At 44.6% G+C, this 22,576-nt stretch overlaps 1 protein-coding gene across 2 annotated transcripts in view; it reads left to right on the top strand.

The window, feature by feature from the left end:
• The first annotated feature begins 2,811 nt into the window (after positions 1 to 2,811).
• CYRIA (CYFIP related Rac1 interactor A) overlaps positions 2,812 to 22,576 on the top strand; it is a 68,637-nt gene continuing 48,872 nt past the window's right edge. Inside the window, exon 1 of one of the 2 annotated variants that reach the window (XM_056856314.1) lies at positions 2,812 to 2,888. The gene's annotated coding sequence lies outside the window, so the exon portion shown is untranslated. The remainder of the gene's footprint in view (positions 2,889 to 22,576) is intronic. The other variant, XM_056856312.1, reaches the window with a different exon arrangement.

Raw genomic sequence — 22,576 nt, forward strand, 5'->3', positions numbered from 1 at the left:
AAAGGTTGATTTACAATCACATGCAACCTCCCTGAGCTTTACAAAACAAGCATGGTTTCAGTTTAGAGAAACCATGGTTCCAGGCCTCTTGTTCTCACTTCCCCTCCTGTATATCATTTCTAAACAGTAAGGTTTCACTGCTGAGTACTATTGATAGTAAGCCCAGAAAAGGGCATGTTCCTTATTTACCTCATCTTTTAACACATCATTTTGCCCATTCCCTGTACCCACCCCATGTTTTTTAAAGAGGGTCAGGAAAAGCATAAAACCCACTAAGAGAGATCCAATAAGTTTCAGATTGGCTGGTTTTCAAAAGGAAAATTTGGAAAATGTGCAGTGGTGTGTGAAAACACATATTAGGTGTCAACAGCACACACCCCTGCACATTTGATACCACGCGTTGTTGGATGCTGCACTATGGTACTCATTCAGTTGCTGACTCCCTGTCCACACAGGGAAAAAACCCAGTGAAGGGATGATTATGACAGTGCAATAAAGCTTTTCTCCCTCTCTCATAATACTAGAACACGGGGTCATCTGCTGAAGCTGGAGGGTGAGAGATTCAAGATAAAAGGAAGTATTTCTTCACACGATGCATAGTTAAATTGTGGAACTCCCTGCTCCAGGATGTGGTGATGGCTGCCATCTTGGAAGGCTTGAAGAGGGGAGCGGACATGTTCATGGAGGAGAGGGGTATTCATGGCTACTAGTTAAAATGGATACTAGTCATGATGCATACCTACTCTCTCCAGGATCAGAGGAGCATGCCGAATATACTAGGTGCTGTGGAACATAGGCAGGATGGTAATGCTGCAGTCCTCTTGTTTGTGGGCTTCCTAGAGGCCCCTGGTTGGCCACTGTGTGAACAGACTGCTGGACTTGATCGGCCTTGGTATGATCCAGCATGGACTTTCTTATGTAATCATGATGCATACCTACTCTCTACAGCGTCTGAGGAACATGCCTATTATATTAGTGTTATGGTAAAACCGGGGTGTTCTGGGGGGAGAGAGACCCAAAGACCATTGTTTCAAGAAACAGTTATTTATTTGGAGCAGCTGCGACCCAGAGGCCCTAATGGGCAGAAATCTCTGAGTCCCGATTGTACTGAGGGAGAGATATTTATCCTAATTCAAGATATGACAACCCATCAACATTCAGGGTAAAGCTGATAGCACTACAGATATAGAGGCGGCAGTAAAGTAACAGTTTCACCCAGTTCTTGTTAAGGTTTACTGTAACCCTCCGTGACTCTTCTCCCAATTACTAGCACACAGACACACAGAGTTACCCTGTCCAGCAACAAGCTATTCCCTTGCTGTCCTAATACATTTCAATACATTTACAGAAAGGAAAATAGATTATTACAAATTGCTAAATCAGTGGATCTTCCATAGCCAGAGGAAGTCTACCTTGCTGTCTCATTAGGTGCTGTGAAACACAGGCAGGATGGTGCTGCTGCAGTCGTGTTGATTGTGGCTTCCTAGAGGCACCTGGTTGGCCACTGCATGAACAGACTGCTGGACTTGATGGGCCTTGGTCTGATCCAGCATGGACTTTCTTATGTAGTCATGCTGCATACCTATTCTCGCTAGTATCAGAGGAGCATGCCTGCTATTTTGGGTGCAGTGGAACACAGGCAGGATGGTGCTGCTGCAGTCGTCTTGTTCGGGGGGCTTCCTGGAGGCACCTGGTTGGCCACTGTGCGAGCAGACTGCTGGACTTGACGGGCCTTGGTCTGATCCAGCGTGGACTTTCTTATGTAGTCATGATGCCTACCTATTCTCTCCAGTATCAGTGGAGTGTGCCTATTATATTAGGTGTGGTGGAATATAGGCAGGACGGTGGAGTGTGCCTATTATTTTGGGTGTGGTGGAACACAGGCAGGATGGTGCTGCTGCAGTCATCTTGTTCGGGGGGCTTCCTGGAGGCACCTGGTTGGCCACTGTGTGAGCAGACTGCTGGACTTGATGGGCCTTGCTCTGATCCAGCATGGACTTTCTTATGTAGTCTTGATGCCTACCTATCCTCTCCAGTATCAGTGGAGCGTGGCTATTATTTTGGGTGTGGTGGAACACAGGCTGTTGCTGCAGTCGTCTTCTTTGGGGGGGGGCTTCCTGGAGGCACCTGGTTGGCCACTGTGCGAGCCGACTGCTGGACTTGATGGGCCTTGCTCTGATCCAGCATGGACTTTCTTATGTAGTCTTGATGCCTACCTATTCTCTCCAGTATCAGTGGAGCGTGGCTATTATTTTGGGTGCGGTGGAACACCGGCAGGACGGTGCTGCTGCGGTCGTCTTGTTCGGGGGGGGGGGCTTCCTGGAGGCACCTGGTTGGCCACTGTGCGAGCCGGCTGCTGGACTCGACGGGCCTGGGTCCGATCCAGCCGGGCCTTTCTCACGTTCACCAGCCGAGAACGCGTGGCTCCCACCCGGTTGTTTCCAAGACGCGCCAGAGAGGCACCGCGACGGCTGCGGGAGGTCTGGTTGCGTCCGGTCCCCGCGGGACCAAGCCCCCCACCGCCACCGCCACCAGGTTGGGGGGGGGCGGGTCTCAAGCGTGGCTGGAGGGGAGGGGCGGCGGTGGCCAGGGCCCTCCCCCGAGGAGAAGGGCGCCCGGTGGGCAAGGCGGCGTCTGCGGCAGGGAGGAGGAGGCCGGCCCGAGCGCGCCCTGACGGACAGGCGGCGCCTCCCCCAGACGGAGGAGAGGAGAAGGGGAAGAAGCAGCAGAGGCGGCTTCCCAGGGAGGGTCCTGTCCGCCCGCCCACCCACCGCTGCCCTCTCTCCTCCCTTCCCGAGCCGGGTCTGGTCCTCCTAGCCGGCGCCGCCCGGGCATGGCTGAGCGCGCCGCGGTTTGCAGCAGCAGCAGCGCCGAGGCGAAGGGAGCAGGTGAGTGTGCGGGGTGGGAGAGCCAATGGAGGGAGGGGACGGAGGCCGGACCACGGGGAGGGGGAGACCGGGCCCTGGTGGGAAACATGGGGGTGGGAAGCATGGGGGGGAGGGGGGGGGGAGGGGGAGGGGAGGGGAGGGGCCCGGCCTGCGCCGCAGCTTTGGGTTGGGGCCGCCCGGCAGGAGCGCACAGCGGAGATGGCGCGGGAGCCCCGGGAGGTGGACCCTGCCCAGTCTCCTCGGGGGAGCGGCAGGTCCTTGCGGCCTTCGTCTCTCTCTCTTCCCCCCCCCCGGAGCATTCATCCCCTTCCTCAGCATTTTGACGTTGTCATCCTTACTCCCACCCCACCCCCGCGTGCGGCATGGTGCCCAGGAGGCTTTGCCAGGCTTGCTGCCCTAGGCGGGGCGGTGGGGGGCGGGGAGGGAAAGACACCTGTCGCCCCACCCGCCTCCCTCCCAGGGTTGACCTCGGCTTCAACTGCGGTTTGGATGGAAGGTTGTCCTAAGGACCTAAGGAAAGCCCTGTTGGGTCCGGCCCAGGCCCGTCACGCCCCGCAGTCTGTTCCCACAGGGGCCCGGCCGGGCGCCTCCAGGAAGCCCACGAACAAGGCGACTGCAGCAGCACCATCCCGCCTGGGTCATTGCCTTTTCTCCTGGTTTGAAGAAAAGTTGTATGGAAGTGCCCCCCCCCTTTTTGTGCATTTTCTAGCAAGTTATGGGTCTGGGCGGGGACATGTGTTCTGGCCTTTGCCAGCCCTCTCTGTTCCTCTTCCCTGTTCTCCACCGAGGCTGGATTGGGTTAAACATCTAGTTTTGGTTTTCGCCTGGCTTCCTCCTGTCGTGCTTGGAGTGGTGTGGTGAGACTTCCTATCCTGTGATTCTCTGTTTTATGTTGCCCCCCCTTTCCTTGATGCATTAGGGAAGTGGAAAGGAAGGGGGGGGTAAATTTGAATGGTCTTTTGCCTGGTGTTCACTGTATGGATTAGCAAAGGCCGGCCTGGTTGCTGTATGCCTTGTGAGGGACACTGAACGGAGATGTTTAAGGCCTGGTTGCCACACACACACACACACACACCGCCTACACTAACCTGTTTACAGAAGAGGCTCTGCATTCCAGCTGTAACATTTGCCAATGACAGCCCAGTAAATTCTCTGGAAGTTCCCACAATGCTGCCACCAAACCCTAGAGCGTCCCCATTGTTTACCCCCATGCAGCAGCCAAATGATGTTCATGATGCTCAAATCTAGCTTAAGAATAGGGTTGCCAGGACATTCTTCACCACCAGCAGCAGGTTTTGGGAATGGAGCCTGAGGAGGATGGGGTTTGGGGAGGGTAAGGACTTCAATGCCATAGAGTCCAGTTGCCAAAGCAGCCATTTTCTCCAGGTGAACTGATCTCTGTTGGCTGGAAATCAGTTGTAATAGCAGGAGATCTCGAGCTAGTACATGGAGGTTGGCAACCCTACCTAAGAATCAGTTTAGAAAAACAACTCTGGGCCCTCACAGAATTATTTCTCACATCATTTCTGGTTAGGTACGAGTAAAAAGGCTGTACCACTGCAGAAAGGGTGCATCTGAATCAGCCCTTGGGAGGAAAGCATGAAGCATTAAACTGCAACATCATCAAAACCCTTTTTTGGATGGATGTGGGAAAAATATAGGTCAGTGTTAGGTAGTTTTACATTACATGTGGGTGTCTGTTATTTTATTTCATGTTGACTTTGATTTTTTAAGCCACCACACGGGGGCTCTAAATTTGAATAGAACAGCGGTGCTGTGAGAGGTGTTTCCTTTCCTATAGATGTTTTTCCTGATCTGACACCTCCCCACCACCCCCTAAATGGAAAAAGATTGTGGAATAACAGTATGGGAAAAGAGCTAAACACCATCTTCAGTGACATTTGGACACCACTGCTTTAAAGTAAAACAGTGAGGGGGAGATCCAGTAACAGATCTCTTGCTTGTTGACTTACCCTACATGGTGTGTGATCCTAAGTTCATTTACTCAGAAATATACTTCACTGGGTTCAGTGGGCCTTTCTTCCTAGTAAGGGTGTTTTGCCTTGACCTGAATAGCCCAGGCTAGCCCGTCATATCCCGGAAGCTAAGCAGGGTCAGCCTTGATTAGGACTTGGATGGGAGACCACCGAGGAAGTCCAGGGTTGCTATGCAGAGGCAGGCAATGGCAAACCATCTCTGAGTCTCTCTTGCCTTGAAAATCCAATGGGGTCACCATAAGTCGCCTGAGATTTGAAGGCAAGAGAGAAAGAGAAAGTGTGTTGCAACTATAGTCTGGTAATGCCATTTTTGATGCCGTTTATCTACACAAATGGGAAGGTAGGTAAAATATACTGAAAGGGGAAATAACCTGTGTTTAACCATATTGGGATTTGGAAAGTTTATACATGGAATTAAACTGTATATTGTTTCCTGCAGTTGCAGCTTTAATTTGTAGAAGGCATGTTTGTGTGGATAACAGTATTTTATAAAACCAGGCTAAAACCACTAGAAACCAGGTTGAGCTAGCGGATGGTTTACATTGTGCAAATGTTGTAGCAGATCTTCAGATATCTCAAAATGATAAATTGTGTGGCTCCCAGATTTTCCTTTTCTAGTTGCTCTTGGTATTGAATAAACTGTCACTGATTACAGCGTCGCCTGAAATCATTATTACATTTTTTTAAGGTGGTAAAGCTTTTTAAAACTATGTACTGTTACTTTGCTTTCTGTTTTATTTAACATACATTTATTAGCCCACCTGTCTCCCAAGGGGGATAACGTCAATAAAAACTGTATGAAATGTATTACTTGAAAACAGAAAAAAACTGAAATTAGATTATAACAGCCATCAGAAACAAGCCCAAGGCCCACAAAGCAATTATCAGGAACAGCAAAAGGCCCTTCTAAAGAGTTCCATCTTACAGGCCCTCTGAAACTCTTAAGACAGATACAGCTCTCCCAATTCCTTCTGGAAAGCTGTTCCACAATGGCGAAGCTGCCACCTTTTTAAAGTATGAGTTGACAAAAATTATTCTGCTTCTGTAAAACTGAATATTCTCTCCTTGGTCAAGGAAGCTAAAAATCCCTTTCATTTTCAAAACAAGGTTTGGATTCAGGAACTGAGGTTTTAAGAAATGCTAAGTACAGTAAGTTTGCGGGTGGGGAAAAGGATCATGAGTTGATAAAATGGTTGTGATCCTTCCTAATGATTCCTTATTTGGGTCACGATAATGCCTTGTGGTGCCAACAAAGGACCCTGTGTTTCCCAGATCTTCATTAATACATGAGCAAGGAGATGGAAAAATCCATTTCCCAGTCAGCTTTCTGGCTTGTGCCAGGCCATAGTAGAGACATAAGGGAAAGCAGAAAATGGCAAGGATGAAGATAGTAGATGAGGGGAAACAAACAAATACTGCAGTGTTACCAGCTTGCTTTGGTTTCTGTTTTCTGATACCTGTAGAGGACGGAGGGATTATCATTCTCTTTGGGCATTACATACTTTTTTGGGGGGAGGGATCTTCACATAGTTGATATATGGATCTAATATGCTGGAGGAAAACAAGTTTATTAGGGTGTTGCTGTGTTTTGTTTTCCTCTTGGAAAGGGAAAAAATGACAGTGATGCTGCGCCCACTTTAAAAGACATAGCAGTGTTTTTAATCTGTCTTTCTCCTGTGGGGCTGTTTGTCTTTTGGTTGCTGTTAATATCTAGCTAAGGCATGACTAGGCTGTTTCCTAGCCTGAAGGATCACAATTCACATTGTGTAAATTGAAGGCAAAGACATCTCATAAAAGGCCCTTTGTAACATTGTAACAACCCATATTCCTAATCTGTCTGCTAGTATAGTTCATCCAGACTGGTATTGGGACTCAGTTTTAGCGTTTCTGTTTGTCCAGTTTACCTTTACTGAAATCTTTGGACTGGTTCTTGTTGTAACAGAATACTCCCGTCACCTCTTCTTTGACCCTGTGGGAAGAATCATGGGTTCAAATCCATTTCTGCAAGGAGTACCCTTCTGAAAAGCACCTTCGGTTTTCATGATGCCTCCTTTCTCTCTCTCCACCCCGTCCCCTTATTCCCAAGACTTCCCCATTCCCTTAGAAACAAGTTTTGGTGGCAACCCCCTCCCACTTGCTGGAGAAGGAAGGCATTTCACGTTAGTTTGTCTCTGGAAGCAGGCAACTTTCAACCCACCCAATGTTAGACAAAAGTAGCAGCGAAACCTCACGGTGGGGTTAACCTCATGCTATGTTCTCCACCCCTGAGTTCATGCATGCTGCTTTTTAGTATTTTTTCCCCATTGGGATGGGCTGTACCGTTATTAAAAATATAATTATATTAAATCAAAATGAAATTGCTACAGCATATCATGTGTTTACACTATGAATTTGCATGGGAAAAGTTGGCAAGGCCTGGTTCTGCTTCCGGATTGTGTGGAAGTAAATCAAGTTGGCCTAAACATTAAGAGCACTATGCCTGAGGATGAGGCCATTTCCCCCTGGATTATTTGTCCCAGGTTGCATGCTGCTGGAAAGCACGGCTTTCCTTCCCCCTGATTCCCTGCAGCATTGGGTGGCGCATTGGCGTACCTCGTGGGTTTACCCTGCCTTTTGTCTGATCTTTCCCAAGCCCACTTTGCTTCAATATTTTGGGAAAGATCACAGCAAAGAGGCTGGCTGCCATGTGGATGGGCAAATCTGGCTTTTCCCAGGCCTGCCCGCGTAGCAGCAGCTGTCTCCCCTCTTGCATGCCACTAAGGGGCTTTTCTGAGTGGTTTTGTTTTGTTTGTTTAATTGGCAGTTGGTATATTAATATATTGGTATGTCTATTACCTTGCATGTTTTTTTAAACCTTCGACAAAACACCCTTTGTAGTGTGTGTGTGTGTGGGGGGGGGGATGTCCTCCATGGGGACTAGGGCTGGGAAAATGAACGGAAAGCTGCCATCTGGAAGACCTGTTGCCACTGTGCTGCTGCACTGGCAACTACAGCCACTCTGAGGTTTAAGAACATAAGAAAGGCCCTGCTGGATCAGACTGCGGTCCATCAAGTCCAGCAGTCTGTTCACACAGTGGCCAACCAGGGGCCTCTAGGAAGCCCACAAAGAAGACGACTGCAGCAGCACCATCCTGCCTGTGTTCCACAGCACCTAATAGAACAGGCATGCTCCTCTGATACTGGAGAGAATAGGTGTGCATCATGACTAGTATCCATTAAACTAGTAGCCATGAATACCCCTCTCCTCCATGAACATGTCTGCTCCCCTCTTAAAGCTTTCCAAGTTGGCAGCCATCACCACATCCTAGGGCTCATCCACAATTTATGTGTTGTGTGAAGAAATACTTCCTTTTATCTGTTTTGAATCTCTCACCCTCCAGCTTCACCAGATGACCTTGTGTTCTAGTATTATGAGAGAGGGAGAAAAGCTTCTCTCCACTCTCTCCATACCATACATAATTTTATAGACCTCTATCATGTCTCCCCTTAACCACCTTCTTTCCAAGCTGAACAGCCCTAAGTGTTTAAGGCTTACATGGGGGCATTTATGTGTGGAAAAGGACTAATAGTTAAGCTGCTTCTTTAAAAAGGCATGGCTTGCGTTTGACTTTACCTGGCTGTGTTGAAAATATGTGAAAACACATATCTTGTTTTCTCAGACCAACAATTTTAGGATTACTGAGTTTCTTGCTCATTGGCAACGCCATTCAAAGAGCAGCAGGTGCACCTGGATTTATTATGGACTATGAGAAGGCAAAGGGCTGTGAATGTAGCTTGCTCCACATTGCCATTGCAAGAAGGTTCCCACAAGTGCATGCTAGAGTTCATCTTGAACATTTTAATACGAAGCCCTTAAATGTTCTTCCTTGAACATGACTCTCGTTGATGCTGCTCATGCATGCAAGGTCCTTTGCTGGAAATCCCAGTTTTGAAGCCTGTTTTGAACAGGAGCAGGGAAGGACTTCTAGATCTCATTCCTGAGCCTAGGGGCTGATTGGGTTCAGGAGGCGGTGTGACCCTGCCACCAGCATAAGTGCCTCTTATTCCATTATAAGAGGCACTTACACTGGCAGCAAGGGCAGTTCCATTGGCGCCAGGGCGCCTTGGAGCTGCACGCCACTCCCCCAGCAGCGCAGTCTCACCAGGACCTAATTCCTGGAAGAGACATGTGGCACCGGCATGGGGGGGCATTCCCAGGGGCAAAGCTGACAGTCAGCTTCCACAGCCCCTCCAGGCCAGGTACACCCCCTCCAGCAACAGCATTGCTGCGGCAAGTTTTTCCTGGCGCAGCCTCGCTGTTCTCAATGGGGCAAAATTCCCCATTTTTTATTTTTAAAATTTAAAAAGGCTTTTTTTTTTTTAGCCTTTCGGCAGCCAGGGAACCTCTTCGGAGGCGCCGCAGCAGCGCTTCGGCTATGCTGTCCCCGGCTGCCAAAAGGCTCAGGAATGATCTGTTAGTTTTTCCACTTCCATGCTGCACTATATCATGTGGGACTGAGAGGTTACTAAAACCTTTACTATCAAATCTAAAATAAGAGAGCCAGCGTGGTGTAACGGTTAGTGTCGGACTAGAATCTGGGGGGCCCAGGTTCGCATCCCCACTCTGCTGTGGAAGCTTGCTGGGTGATCTTGGGCCAGTCACTCACTCTCAGCCTAGCCTACCTTACTGGGTTGTTGTGAGGATGGACAAGAGGAGAACGATATAAGCCGATTTGAGTACCCATTGGGGGGGAAAGTGGGATATAAATGAAGTAACCAAATGAAACAATGTATTCTGCTTTTGTGTAGTATATTTATTTCTTAATGTGATCAGCTGCATATGCATAAAATAGTTGGGCGACTTGTGAAATCTGATATTTTAATTTTACAGATCCTGTTATCCTTCAGGGAAGCAAATCTGTTTGGACGCTTGTTTGTTTTTCATTTAGACGCGTTTCTGTGCAGTAGAACTTGCCAACATGGGCAAGACAAAATCTAAAAATTATTTGAGATGCTATTGGAATGGTGAGAAGCATTTGGCATCTTGTCTTAGTAGCCATTGATGGAGAAATTGTATATGATGAATTTGAGTGGAGGAACGTATTTCCATGACTTTGCCATTGCAAGTTTTGCTGCTCCAGATATCTTTTATGTGCGCTTGGTCATAGGAAAAATTGTACACATTTGTATGGTTTTAAAACTGTTTTTGGTTATCAAAATATTATACAAAGTTGTCTTTAAGATATATATTCAAGGAACCTGACTAGGCAGTAGATCAGTGTGGTTTACCCCACATCTCAATTTTATCTTGAAAAAAAATAAAGATGAACAACTACCCTGAAAATTTCTTTCATAATATTTTATCCTCCCGAGGAATTAGGGGTCAATCTGTTAATCATAATTGTTTCAAGTAACTGTGTTGGTCCAAAGAAAAATCCCAAAACAAAATTAAGACCAACCAAAAAGACACAAAGCACACCACAGTTCTGGTGAATTCTAAATCTCTGGGAGTAAGGTTGCCTGGGTAATATATACATAAAACACCGGAGAAAAATCTTTGGGCTATTCTGCATGCGCACGTTACTCTTGATTTTCTCGGCAGACAACCTTCTAGCATTTAAATTGACTTAGGAAGCTTGTTCCACATGCATGCCCTTTCCTCTGAATCCCTTCTGCTATGGAGTCGGGATATTTCTTCCACACATGGCCAAATAAACAGGAATATCCAGCAAGGATGCTAGATATCACCAATGGCGTCACAGCACCAACACCCCTTTTTTATTTTTTGCACGTGGGGTCTAGTGCTACTGCGTAGGGACGCTAGAGACATTTCCTCCTCCAACAAAACTGTTGTCACTGGCAATTCTCTGTTTACTGATTGGACAATCCGCGCACATGTGGAAGGGGAGGAGAAGAGAACGCTCAACAAAATGGGTCCTGACCCTGCATTAACTGGAGCCAGTGTGGTGTAGTGGTTAAGAGCGGAGGACTCTGATCTGGAGAACTGGGTTTGATTCTTCACTCCTCCCCATGAGCGGCAGACGCTAATCTGGTGCAGCGCGTTGGTTTCCCCACTCCTACTCATGAAGCCTGCTAGGTGACCTTGGGCTAGCCACAGTTCTTTCCGAACTCAGCCCCACCTACATCACAAGATGCTTGTTGTGGGGAGGGGAAGGGAAGGTGATTGTAAGTCGGTGTGATTCTCCTTTTGGTAGAGAAAGTCGAGGTATAAAAACCAACGCTTCTTTTAGCCGCCCTGAGTCTGGCTTCAGCCTGGAGAAAGGGCAGGATATAAGTAAAAACAAATAAATAATATGTGAAGCAAAACTCTTTCAAAAAGTAGTAGCAATTAGCAAAAGTATGCAGAAGGAATCTCCCTTACAGAGTGGCTGGCACAAACAGCTTCCCTCCACACACACTTTTTTGTTTGTTTGTTCTTCAAGCCCAGGCTCCTGGATTCACTGGATCATTGAAGCGATAATCTTAGCAGTTTCTCTGGATTCCCAGCTTTCTTTTTTTTAAAAAAGTCTCTAGCCATTTCCCTTGTGAAGATAACGTCTTTTTCCTTATATCTCTGTGAGGAAGGGGTAGAGACTTACTTTTTTGTTTTAAATGAAAGCTGGGAATTCAGATAACCTGCTGAGACTATTGCTTTAATGCTCCAGCGATCTAGCAATATTTTATTGCCTTAAAGAAAGCCATGCAACCATAAAACTGACTAGATCTCAGGGGAGATGGTGAAAAAAAAATACCTGTGAGGCATGGCTTTCTGGTTAGTTTCATAGCAGTGATGCTAAGAAGAGCTTTGCTGCATGCAGGCAGATTTCTCAGCGTTTATTGCTAATCTTGCATGTTTCAATTTTTTTTTTTAAAGGAGCAAGGAAGCCCCAGCATGAGGGGAGGGGGAAAGCGGGAGGGGCGTGTGGAATCAATTGGGGAGGTTGGATGTGGGTGTGGGTTGACCTCAATAGGTAGTGGGGAAAAAACCCGAATGGAGAATTTGTGCACACTGAGTGAACCGATTTGGAGAAAAGCTGAGGGAAAATAGAAGCTGCTACTTTAAAGGGCAAAACACGTGTGTAAAAGATTTTTTTTTTTTAAGTAATTCAGGGCCAAAACCAACAAATATTGGTTGTGTGGAATAGGCCTTTGTTCCAGTATGTATATTGATTTCAGTGGAGTCATGGTTTTGTACCAAGTAATTTTAAGTATGTGATACATTAGTATGCACTTTCATCATCAGCTGGTTGCCTGGAAAAATAGAATAGACTTTTAAAATTCCTTATTGTCCCTCAATTATAACATGAGAATCAGACGAATAATCATATTACTGAATATGAAAGGCATTAATGCTGACAAGGGCTGTTTGCTATCATAAAATGATACATAATTAGCAATGGGAACCCACTTTTTTCTTGCTTGCATATGAGTCAAAGCAAATTACCGTCCAGATATGAAACACACAACCACCTGTGTGAAACCAATCAAGCTGGTTTCAGTTAAGAATATGAAACACTGCAGACTTTGAACTCAAGGCCGGTCAGTTTTTCTGTGAGTTAATATGCAGTGCAATCCTAAACAGAGTTATGCCCTTTAAGTCCATGGAATTCAGTGGGTTTAGAAGGATGCAGTTCTGTTTAGGATTGTACGGGTAGTGTCATGATACAGTTGTAGTATCATTGCACTTTGTGCTAGCGCAATTTAAAAGGCTGTATTCATTGGTATCATTATAGTACAAGTAAAAAATGTGGTTAGTGTTATATGAGGGCAGGGGCAATTTGGGCTGCAGAGAAAAAGGCTGAATCACAAGACTGCTTAACCTCACTGTGCCTCCTTTTAAACTCATTGTGTGATAGGAATGTTTTTCTTGCTGTGAATACAGTGATTAGGAAGCGGTATGTCAGACTTTGCAATATGTGTATGTTTTATGAGATAGATCTCCCTGAAGAAAATAATACTGCATGAAGCTGCCTGTAATAATCAGAACATGCCTCTTGTTTTCACACCTTTTCTTTAATAAGTGTAGATATTTTTAGACATGTCATGGTATAGCACTGGAGCTGATGATACCAAATGGCTGGTAAAGCAGGCCCCCGGTCTTCCCGTGAACGGTATTGAGTGTATTGTAAAGTACAACATCAGAAGTGCATTCTAAGTGACATTTCCCTTTCTATGTCAGATAAGGCTTTAAGAGTTATACTGGCTGTACCGCTTTACGTTGGAACAGGTCACAACATGAAAGAGCCAGCATGGTGTAGTGGTTAAGATGGTGGTATGGAGCGGTGGACTCTGATCTAGAGAACTGGGTTTGATTCCCCACTCCTCCACATGAGCAGCGGATTCTAATCTGGTGAACTGGGTTGGTTCCCCCACTCCTGCATATGAAGCCAACTGGGTGACCTTGGGCAAGTCACAGCTCTGTTAGAGCTCTCTCAGCCCCACCTACCTCACAGGGTGTCTGTTGTGGGGAGGGGAAGGGAAGGTGATTATAAGCCGGTTTGGGTCTCCCTTAAGTGGTAGAGAAAGTCGGCATATAAAAACCAACTCATCTTCTTAATGTATCATTTTTAAGTGAATGGTGACCGTCTGTGGCCACGTTTATAATTTCACAGTACTGTAACATCTTTCCTGTTTTTCTTCCTGCGCTGGGAAACATGGTATTGCATTGTATTTATGGCTGGGCAGTTCTCTAATCTCGTTGTGAATTCTGCTTAAGTGAGAGGTGATGATGAGGATGATGACGATTGTGCTGTTGTTAATAATAACATAATAGTTGTTTTAGCAGAACACTCCGTTATTTTTAGAGCATTTCCAGAAAGATCATTCACTTTCTGCAAAGTCGTATTATAATCTAGGCATTAAAAAAAATCCAATAGACATGTTTTTAAACTATGAATGTCCATGTGAACACATGAACACACATGAAGCTGCCTTACACTGAATCAGACCCTTGGTCCATCTAAGTCAGTATTGTCTACTCAGACTGGCAGCAGCTCTCCAGAGTCTCAGGCAGAGGTCCTTTCACATCACCTACTTGCCTGGTTCCTTTAACTGGAGATGCCGGGGATTGAACCTGGGACCTTCTGCATGCCAAGCAGATGCTCTACCACTGAGCCACAGCAGTTGGCTTAATACAAAAATGTAGGTAGTCACGTAGTTTTTATTTGGGGATTTTGCTATGATAGAGATATGAAGGCTTGAAAACTATCTGGAAATGTTCAGGGGGGGAAATAGTATTTTTTCTGAAGATTGTCCCCTCTCCCCCACCTTGTTTTCCCAGTGGAAAAAGAGCCAGTGTGGTGTACTGACTGCATCACTAGGATCAGGGAGACCCAGGTTCAAATCTCCCACTTTGCCACAGAAGGCTGGTCACCCACTCTCAGCCTAAACTGCTTCACAGGGTTGTTGTGAAGATAAAATGGAGAAGAGAACAGTGTGAGCTGCTTTGGATAGAAAGGTTATACATTAATTAAATAATAAATTATGGGGAGCTCTGAAAAGAACTGCTATGAAATATTTTCTCTTTCATAATGTGTGAAAATACAGCATATTTCAAAGATATATTAGTTGTTTAAATGTGATTAATTTCATCCACAAAATGTGCTAGGATGTGTACAAATATTATACTGTATTGAAAGGTTGTGTATTTTCAGTGTTATGGAGTTTTATGCTGCTCCTTGTCAATTACTGAGCATATTTTACTTGAAGAAAACAAAGGCATTTATATGTCTAAAGTCCATAGGTAAGCTCAATAGTGCAGTTTACACGCTAAGTTATAAATTATGTACACTGCAGTTAAAGCAATAAAATAAGCTTAGGTGTGATAAGAAAGTACTGTGTGTGTGTTTTAGTCTTTTTAGTATTTATTACTTTTTAGTATTATTAATAAAAAAATTATTAAGAGCAAACTAAATAACAAAAACATGCAGGCTTTCAAGTTTTCTAGAATTCTTCATCAGTCTGGATGTTAAAGGGGAAAAGGGCAAGGAAAGGGAAAAAAGATCTTTAAGGCCCTGATCTTAAGAACTCTTTAGGTCTGTTCACATGTTACAGTGAACACATACATCCTGAATCATGTGTTTGTAAGAAAAAGTCAATACATGCTCACTTTACAAATGAAACTGTGGAGCCATACCTGGATAAACGTACGTTTTCAGTCTCACGTTTAGCTGTACATTGATTGAATGTAACGTGAGAATTAACACACATGAAGAACAATCAAGTGTACACTGTCCACAGATTGTGCGTTCACTGTAACTTGTGAACAGGGCTCTAGTCAGTGTTTAGGATGCTTCGCTAACTTCAGTGGGCACAGGATGGGGCTAGCATAAGATTGCACAGCCAGTGTATTGAGAAGGGCCATGGCTCAGTGGTAGAGCATCTGCTTGGCATGCGGAAAGTCCCTGGTTCAATCCCGCCACTTTAGCTGCATTGAGAGGCAGTTCTCACTCCGGTCTAGATGTGAAGGCGATCTGGCTGCGACATCTGTTACCCCACTGATTGCCAGGGTTGATTCAGCTGATCTGGCTGGCTAGGCGGGGGTCCCCTCCCTCCCTCACCGCTCCACATGTGTCCCTCCCAAAGCTGCACGCTCAGTGGAAGATGACAACCATCCCAGATAGAAGGAGCTAGGGGTTTTGTTTTTAGTGGTACTTCAGTGTTAACTCTTCCCTTGAAGTTGATTTTAACTGAATCTTACTGTCTTGTTTATATCATTCTCCAGTGATGGACAAAGCTCTGAACATATATTCATCAAGGCAAGTCTCTTTTGATAGATTCCATAATAATACTGGTTGAAGGATAAGCCAATTTCCAAGATGTCTAAGGAAATCACAATTCACATTTGATTGTGTGGATACACCAGCTGCATCACTGACAGTAGCTGTTGTTGACATGCAGAGAGAAAAAGAGAGTGGTGATGGTTAGGATGTTGTATTCCTATTACCATGGGTGGTAGTGGTGGTGGTGGTTAGGATGTTGTATTCCTATGAGCTTCTTAGTCCTGTACATAGTTCAGCAGCTTTCAGTGTCCTGCTTTCAACAAGATATTTTGGAACAAGAGCGTGTTCAGTGGAATATTTCACTTTCAAAGCAGGTCCTTGCAATCTGTCATACCCTTGTAGAAAGGCAAGCTGTTGAGGCAAAGTCTTGCAGAATCTGTAGTACTCCCTATTTTCTTTGAACATTATTCCACCAATAGGCTATATAAACTTTAGGGCGTGGGCACAGTTTTTTGAAGGTTGGTGAGAATAGCTTCCAGGGGTCCTGATCTGAGGAGAACATTACCATATGGGAATATTTCTTGCCAGTTTCTCCCCTGCCTGCAGCAGAAAACATGACTTTTCTTTCCTTGTAAGTTTCTTTTGCAGAGCTACTTGAAGCCTTCATTATTGGACTTGAAAGCAGTCCGTATAATGGAGAGTAGGAGAGTCACAGGTTTACAGCAGATGGAAGAAACACAGATGTGGTGGTAACTTTTACTGAGGCATATGGGTGTACGAGAGATTTCCAGTTAGTAGCAAGTGGCAGAGAAAGTTGGCATATAAAAACCAACTCTTCTTCAGGTCATGAAATTGGGTGACTTGTGTAAAGCACAGAATTGCTTGTTGTTTGACCTTTCTTTGCACCTGCAAACTCAGATTTATATTTTAAATAATAACACCATGCTGGCTCCCAGAAGGTTGCTTCATGTATTGCCTTCTGGAACATGTCCTGTTGCGCAGAATGCCTTTCATGCCACTATTCAAATGCTAGAGTGCTTTCTGACATGGAGATTAATGTCTCTGTTATAATGAGTATCACATGAAGCAGCCCTTTAGCTCTGGCGGGCACTATTTGCATGGATAATACTGTAATAATAATAATAAGAGATGAAGTAATTTCCTTCATAGCTGCTGATGAAGAGGCCCGAAGCAAGGCAAATGAAGGAGTTTAGAAAAGGTGGCAAAGGCAGCACTTAAAATTAGGGTAGGGTTTGGACTCCCTACTTGATTAAACTAGCTTCTTACCTTTGGTTTGTAAGAATTACCTCCGGTGAAGGGAGCCATGATTGACTACCATACTTTGGAAACCTCTACACAGTGGTCACTTTTTGTGGACTGGCTTTGGAAGATTTAGTCACAAAGGGGTTCATCTAAACATCACTGTCTGCTAACAAAAGGGGAGGGATTGTTGCTGTTCCTCTCTCCCAGTACAGACCGCACCCCTCCTGCTGTTCTTGTGGATCCTCCATTCCACAGGACTAGCATTTTGTGGAGATCAGGTGGGCTGCATGGGAAGAAAATTATGTTAAGCTGGCAGACATTCCTTCCATTAGAGTAAATTTAGTCAGGTTCTAACACAATATTTTTTATATATTTATTTGAATCTTTCATCACTTAACTAATTTAATTTTTAAGTTTACTTCATTTATACCTTGACTTTCTCTCCCAAGGGGACCCAAAGTGGTTTCCATCATTCTCCCATGCAAGATGATGGAAACCAAACTGGTTTCCATCATTTTATCATCACAACAACCTGGTAAGATAGGTTAGGCTGAGAGTGCGTGACTGGCCCAAGATCACTCAGCAAAGTTCCCTAGCGGAGGGGGGATTCGAACCAGGGTGTCCCAGATTCTAGTCTGACACTCTGTCCACTACACCACACTATCTCTGTCTGTTGTATTCTATAAGTACCTTTCTTCTTTGGAGTATATTGCAGTTAATCTGCTGTTACATCTTCATCGTTTAACTTTAGAATGCTGCTTTGTATGTGTTAGTGCTACTGAAGAAATATAGCAGATATTTTAAAACGAGTCAGTATTCGTGCCTGTACTTTAAGTTGTTCGAATACTATTTTGTGGTATGAAAATTGTTTTTAACTCCACATCAGTGATTGCCTTTGTTTGCAAGAACTTTGAGTGTCTCTCCCTCCCCCCGTTGTATTGGGTCTCCCCTTTCTCCATTGTTGCTGCATTGAAATCCCTGCTTTCTAAAAAGGTAAAGGTCCCCTGTGCAAGCACCAGGTCATTCCTGACCCATGGGGTGATGTCACATCCCAATGTTTACTAGGCAGACTTTGTTTACGGGGTGGTTTGCCAATGCCTTCCCCAGTCATGTTCCCTTTACCCCCATCAATCTGGGTACTCATTTTACCGACCTCGGAAGGATGAACTTCCGTTGGGATCGACCTCAGATCGTGAGCAGAGCTTGGACTGCAGTACTGCAGCTTACCACTGCGCCACGGGGCTTGTTCCTACTTTCTACTGTCTGCATTATCAGCTCCTTTTATTCCATTTCTTACTGTTGTCATTATTAGCCCCTTCCCATTTTTGTCTGCTGTTCCTAACTTCATTCCTGCTGCTTCAATTCCATTTAGGCTCTTCAGTGTTGTCCACTGTTAGTTAACTCTGGTTGTCATGATGATTATTGTTAATTTAGTTTTCTGCTGGCATTGTTAATCGCACTGGACAGTATTTGTAGCAGAATGACAATCTGTACATTTATATAAGCCTGTCTTCCTCTCTCAACCTTGGTCCTGTCTCTGACTATCAGTGAAATCCTAAGAACATTTCCTGAGAGTAAGCTCCATTGAATAGACCTAAGTATGATTCTGAGTAAACCTGCTTAGGATGGCAGTGTTGGTTGTGTGATTCTGATGGAAGCAAGATCCATTAAAGTCAGTGGGACATGGTTCAAAGCAATAGCTTTGATATTGTGTGTGTGTGTGTGTAGTCAAGTCACAGCTGACTTATGGCTACCCCATAGGGTTTTCTACGCAAGAGACATTCAGAGGTCTCTTGCCTAGAAAACCCTACGGGGTCACAATGATTCTAGGTGGTTTGCCATTGCCTACTTCTGCATGGGCTGAGAGAGTTCTGAGAGAACTGTGACTGGCTCAAAGTCATCCAGCATGTGGAGGAGTGGGGAATCAAACCCGGTTCTCCAGGGTAGAGTCTGCCACTCTTAACCACTATACCATGCTGGCTTAGATATTACCCATGTCTTATGCTGGCATTTTCAGCCTTCCACTGCATACATTGCCCCCACAGTTTTCCACCTCTAGATATAGGGGGCAGGACAGAGCAATACACTTGAGTATTCGGCACATTTGATTAACTTGCAACCCCCATTCCCCACAAGTGCCAAATAGGAAAGCTTTTACTGTAATTCTAGTGGATCTAGCAAAACCTTTCATGTACATTAGTTTCAGTTCCCTCATTAGTAACCAGCACAGTAGTCTCTGTGTGTCATATATGGTGAAGTGACTAATGTCACCAGAAGCAAGAAGGAAAGCCATGCAATACCTTGTATTAGGACCAACCAGATTGACACAAAACATTGTGCAAGCTTTTGAGTCCACCAGGAATCTTCATCATGCAGAATGTTGTAAGAATTAGAAGACAGTGCTCTAAAGTCATGTTGAAAATGTCTGATTTATCCATGCTGGAAAGGTGACTATGAATAGTTGTCATAAAATAAATAAGGAAACTTCAACTTATCTTGCATTATGCCATATATGGCTATCACCTATGCATATTTATTTCTGCAACAATGAGGATTAAAAATATGCATGTGTTTGTATGCAAAAAACACTGGGGTTCTTGGATCCTGACAATGTAATGTAAGCTGTATAACCAGGTGGAGCTTTCTGGCTAGATTTACCTCTTTCTAATACCCTTCACTTCAATGGATTTAAAAGGTTATAACTCTATTTAGGATTGCACTGCAACGCAGATGTTATGGTCACACTTACTGGGACTCCAGCAACCTCAAGTATGGGGAGGGCACACTATGCTCGATCATCTCAAAATAAGCTATCATCTCAGTGCTCCATGCAATTATCACATCCAGGCTAGATTACTGTAATGCCCTTTACGTGGGGCTGCTTTTGAAAATGTTCCAGAAACTTCAGCTCGTCCAAAGTGCAGCAGCCAAGCTATTGTCATGGGTAGGATACATCGATCTTATCACCCCAGTGCCGAAAGATCTGCCCTGTCTGCCCTTTTGTTTTTGGATACAATTCGAAGTATTGGTTCTTCTTACCTCTAAAGGTTGGGGCCAGGGTACTTGAAGGACTGCCCATCGTTTCCAGCCTACTAGTTAAGATCTCCCCACAAGCCCTGTTCTCTGTGCCCCTGCCTTCAGAGGTGAGGCAGGTGACAACCAGAGATGGGACTTTTCCAGTGGTGGCACCTCATTTGTGCAATGTCCTGCCCCTTGAGGCTCACCTATGTTGCCAGAACATTTCTATTCTCTCCGGCTTTTAATTAAGGGCTGGGTTTGTTTGTTTTTTAAATAGTGTTTTAGTCTGGAAATTGTTATTTTAAGCTGTTAGTAGTCTGTTTTTATGGTTTGTGTTTTTATTCTGGGCTTGTTTTCTCAGTGGTGGATTTTAATTAATATCTTTTAATTTTTTTGTTTTATTTTGTAAGCTAACTTGGGCAAGTTCCTGGAGAGGTGGCATATCTCATGTTGCCCTTTCAGACAAAATGATGACTGCATATGTTAGGACAACCTCGTGTAAATATGCACATTGTCCTTACAGGCAAAAGGGCGATGATGTGTGTTGGGACGATTTCATGTAACACACCCTCTCTGTATGTGTGTTAAAACATAATTACTGATAAAGGGCTTCTATTTTGAATATCTGAAATACAAATCCTTCTTCAGGATGACAAGAGTGATAGCTTTTAAGCTAGATATTCAGCTGGTTTTTCTGCTTGTGTTAAGGTATATTCTATCCACACACACACACACACACACTTCAACAAAAGCTACATTTAGCATATCGGTGGGAGGCAGATGCTGAAACATTATAGGACATCTGTAGAAATGTATGGAATTGTAAATGCCAGATTATGCAAGCATGCATTTTTATTGGTGTATTATGTTAGGCTGTTGGTACATCTGTGTGGAAAAACAAGATGCGTGTACTCATCACACGGCAGTAATACATTTGCACAAAAATGAATTTAAGGAAGGCACATGCATATAATACATTGTATGTGTCTCTTATTTTGAAGAATCTTTCTCTGTATTGAGTAAGCAGGAAACACTGCTCTGTAGAAATTTAACACCTTGCACATTTGAAAAGTCGGTGTCCCTTCCCCTCCTTTCAGGATGTGAGTGCATTTTCTCACTGAGGTGGGAAAGGGAGACTTGCATTACAACTTACAATGTGTGTATGTTTTTTTTAAAAAAATTCATGCGGCTGTCTTGAACTGAGCAGTTTTCTGGGCTGACTGGCTTCCTTCTCCTTTTTTGCCCATAAAAGGAGAAAAGCAGAGCCACGTGACTTGTATAGTGGGAGAGCAAAAAAAGAAAAGATCAAAACACTGTGATTTCGGAAGGCATGGTATTGTGGGTTTAGGCCGGGAGATGTCACACTTAATTTCAGCACTGTTAACGTTGATAGTACTTCGGATGTGGGATATGTTTCTCAGAGCATTTTCTCTAAATAATTTTGTTAGTGGTTCCCCACAATTTTGCTCGCAGCCTCTGTGATATATTGGTAGTAAGCTGAGGATTATCTTTAACTATATGGATCCCCTTAATCGGTACCACTGGGGACTGCTTGGTAAAACTGCCTCATCGAACAACAATCCTAATGCATGCTAGTTATTCTTTGGAGTGAAGGATCTGATGAGGCACAGACATTCTCTTATTTGGCCTTTCTCCTGTTTCTGAAGTGTCAGTAAATCCCCTAAATTTCTTGTCTTGTCTTCACATATGGACCTCTCTGTGACAGAGCAGCTAGACTGCTGGATTTAGGAAACTGATTTCCTTGAATTTCCATTACTTGTCGCTGGTGAGAGATTAATTGCATAAGGCTGACAGCCCTAATACAAGGGAGGGAAACCCAAATTTAATCTGCTGCTAGGTGTTCATAGGGGCTGTCAACATGTGTGTCCGTGTTCAGATTCCCATTCATCCATGTAACTCTGTGGGTACCTTTGGGCCAGTCATTCTCTCACAGCCTAACCTACTCCACAGGGTTGTTTTGATGATAAAAAGCAGTAAGGGGAAACCATGGAAAACGCTGCATGCTTCTTGGAGGAAGGGCAGATAAAAATGTAAGAACACAAAACCATGCTGAATCAGACCAAGGCCCATCAAGTCCAGCAGCCTGTGGCCTCTAGGAAGCCCACAAACAAGATAACTACAGCAGCATTATCGTGCCTGTGTTTCACAGCACCTAATATGATAGGCATGCTCCTCTGATCCTGGAGAGAATAGGTATGCATCATGACCTATCCTCCATTAACATGTCCCTAGTGGGGGAAGAAAGAACACTTCAGTTGTAGCCACCCTTATTGTTGAGAAGCTGGTGGGGGGGAGGTCAGTAGCTTTTGGACCACTCCCCTCTTAAAGTCTTCCAAGTTGGCAGCCATCACCACATCCTGGGGCAGGGAGTTCCACAATTTAACTGTGCAATGTTTGAAGAAATACTTCCTTTTGTCTGTTTGGAATCTCTCATCCTTCAGCTTCAGCAGATCACCCTCACTTTCTAGTATTATGAGAGAGGGAGAAAAGTTTCTCCCTGTCCACTCTCTCCTCACCATGTATAATTTTATAGACCTCTATAATGTCTCCCTTTATTTGCCTTTTTAAAAGCTAAACAGCTCAAAGTGTTTTAACCGCTCCTCATAGGGCAGTTGCTCTAGCCCCTTGATCATTTTGGTTGCTCTTTTCTGCACCTTCTCAAGTTCTGCAATATCCTTTTTAAAGGTGT

Source organism: Euleptes europaea, chromosome 10 (assembly GCF_029931775.1).
Source record: "Euleptes europaea isolate rEulEur1 chromosome 10, rEulEur1.hap1, whole genome shotgun sequence".
NCBI lineage: Eukaryota > Metazoa > Chordata > Lepidosauria > Squamata > Sphaerodactylidae > Euleptes > Euleptes europaea.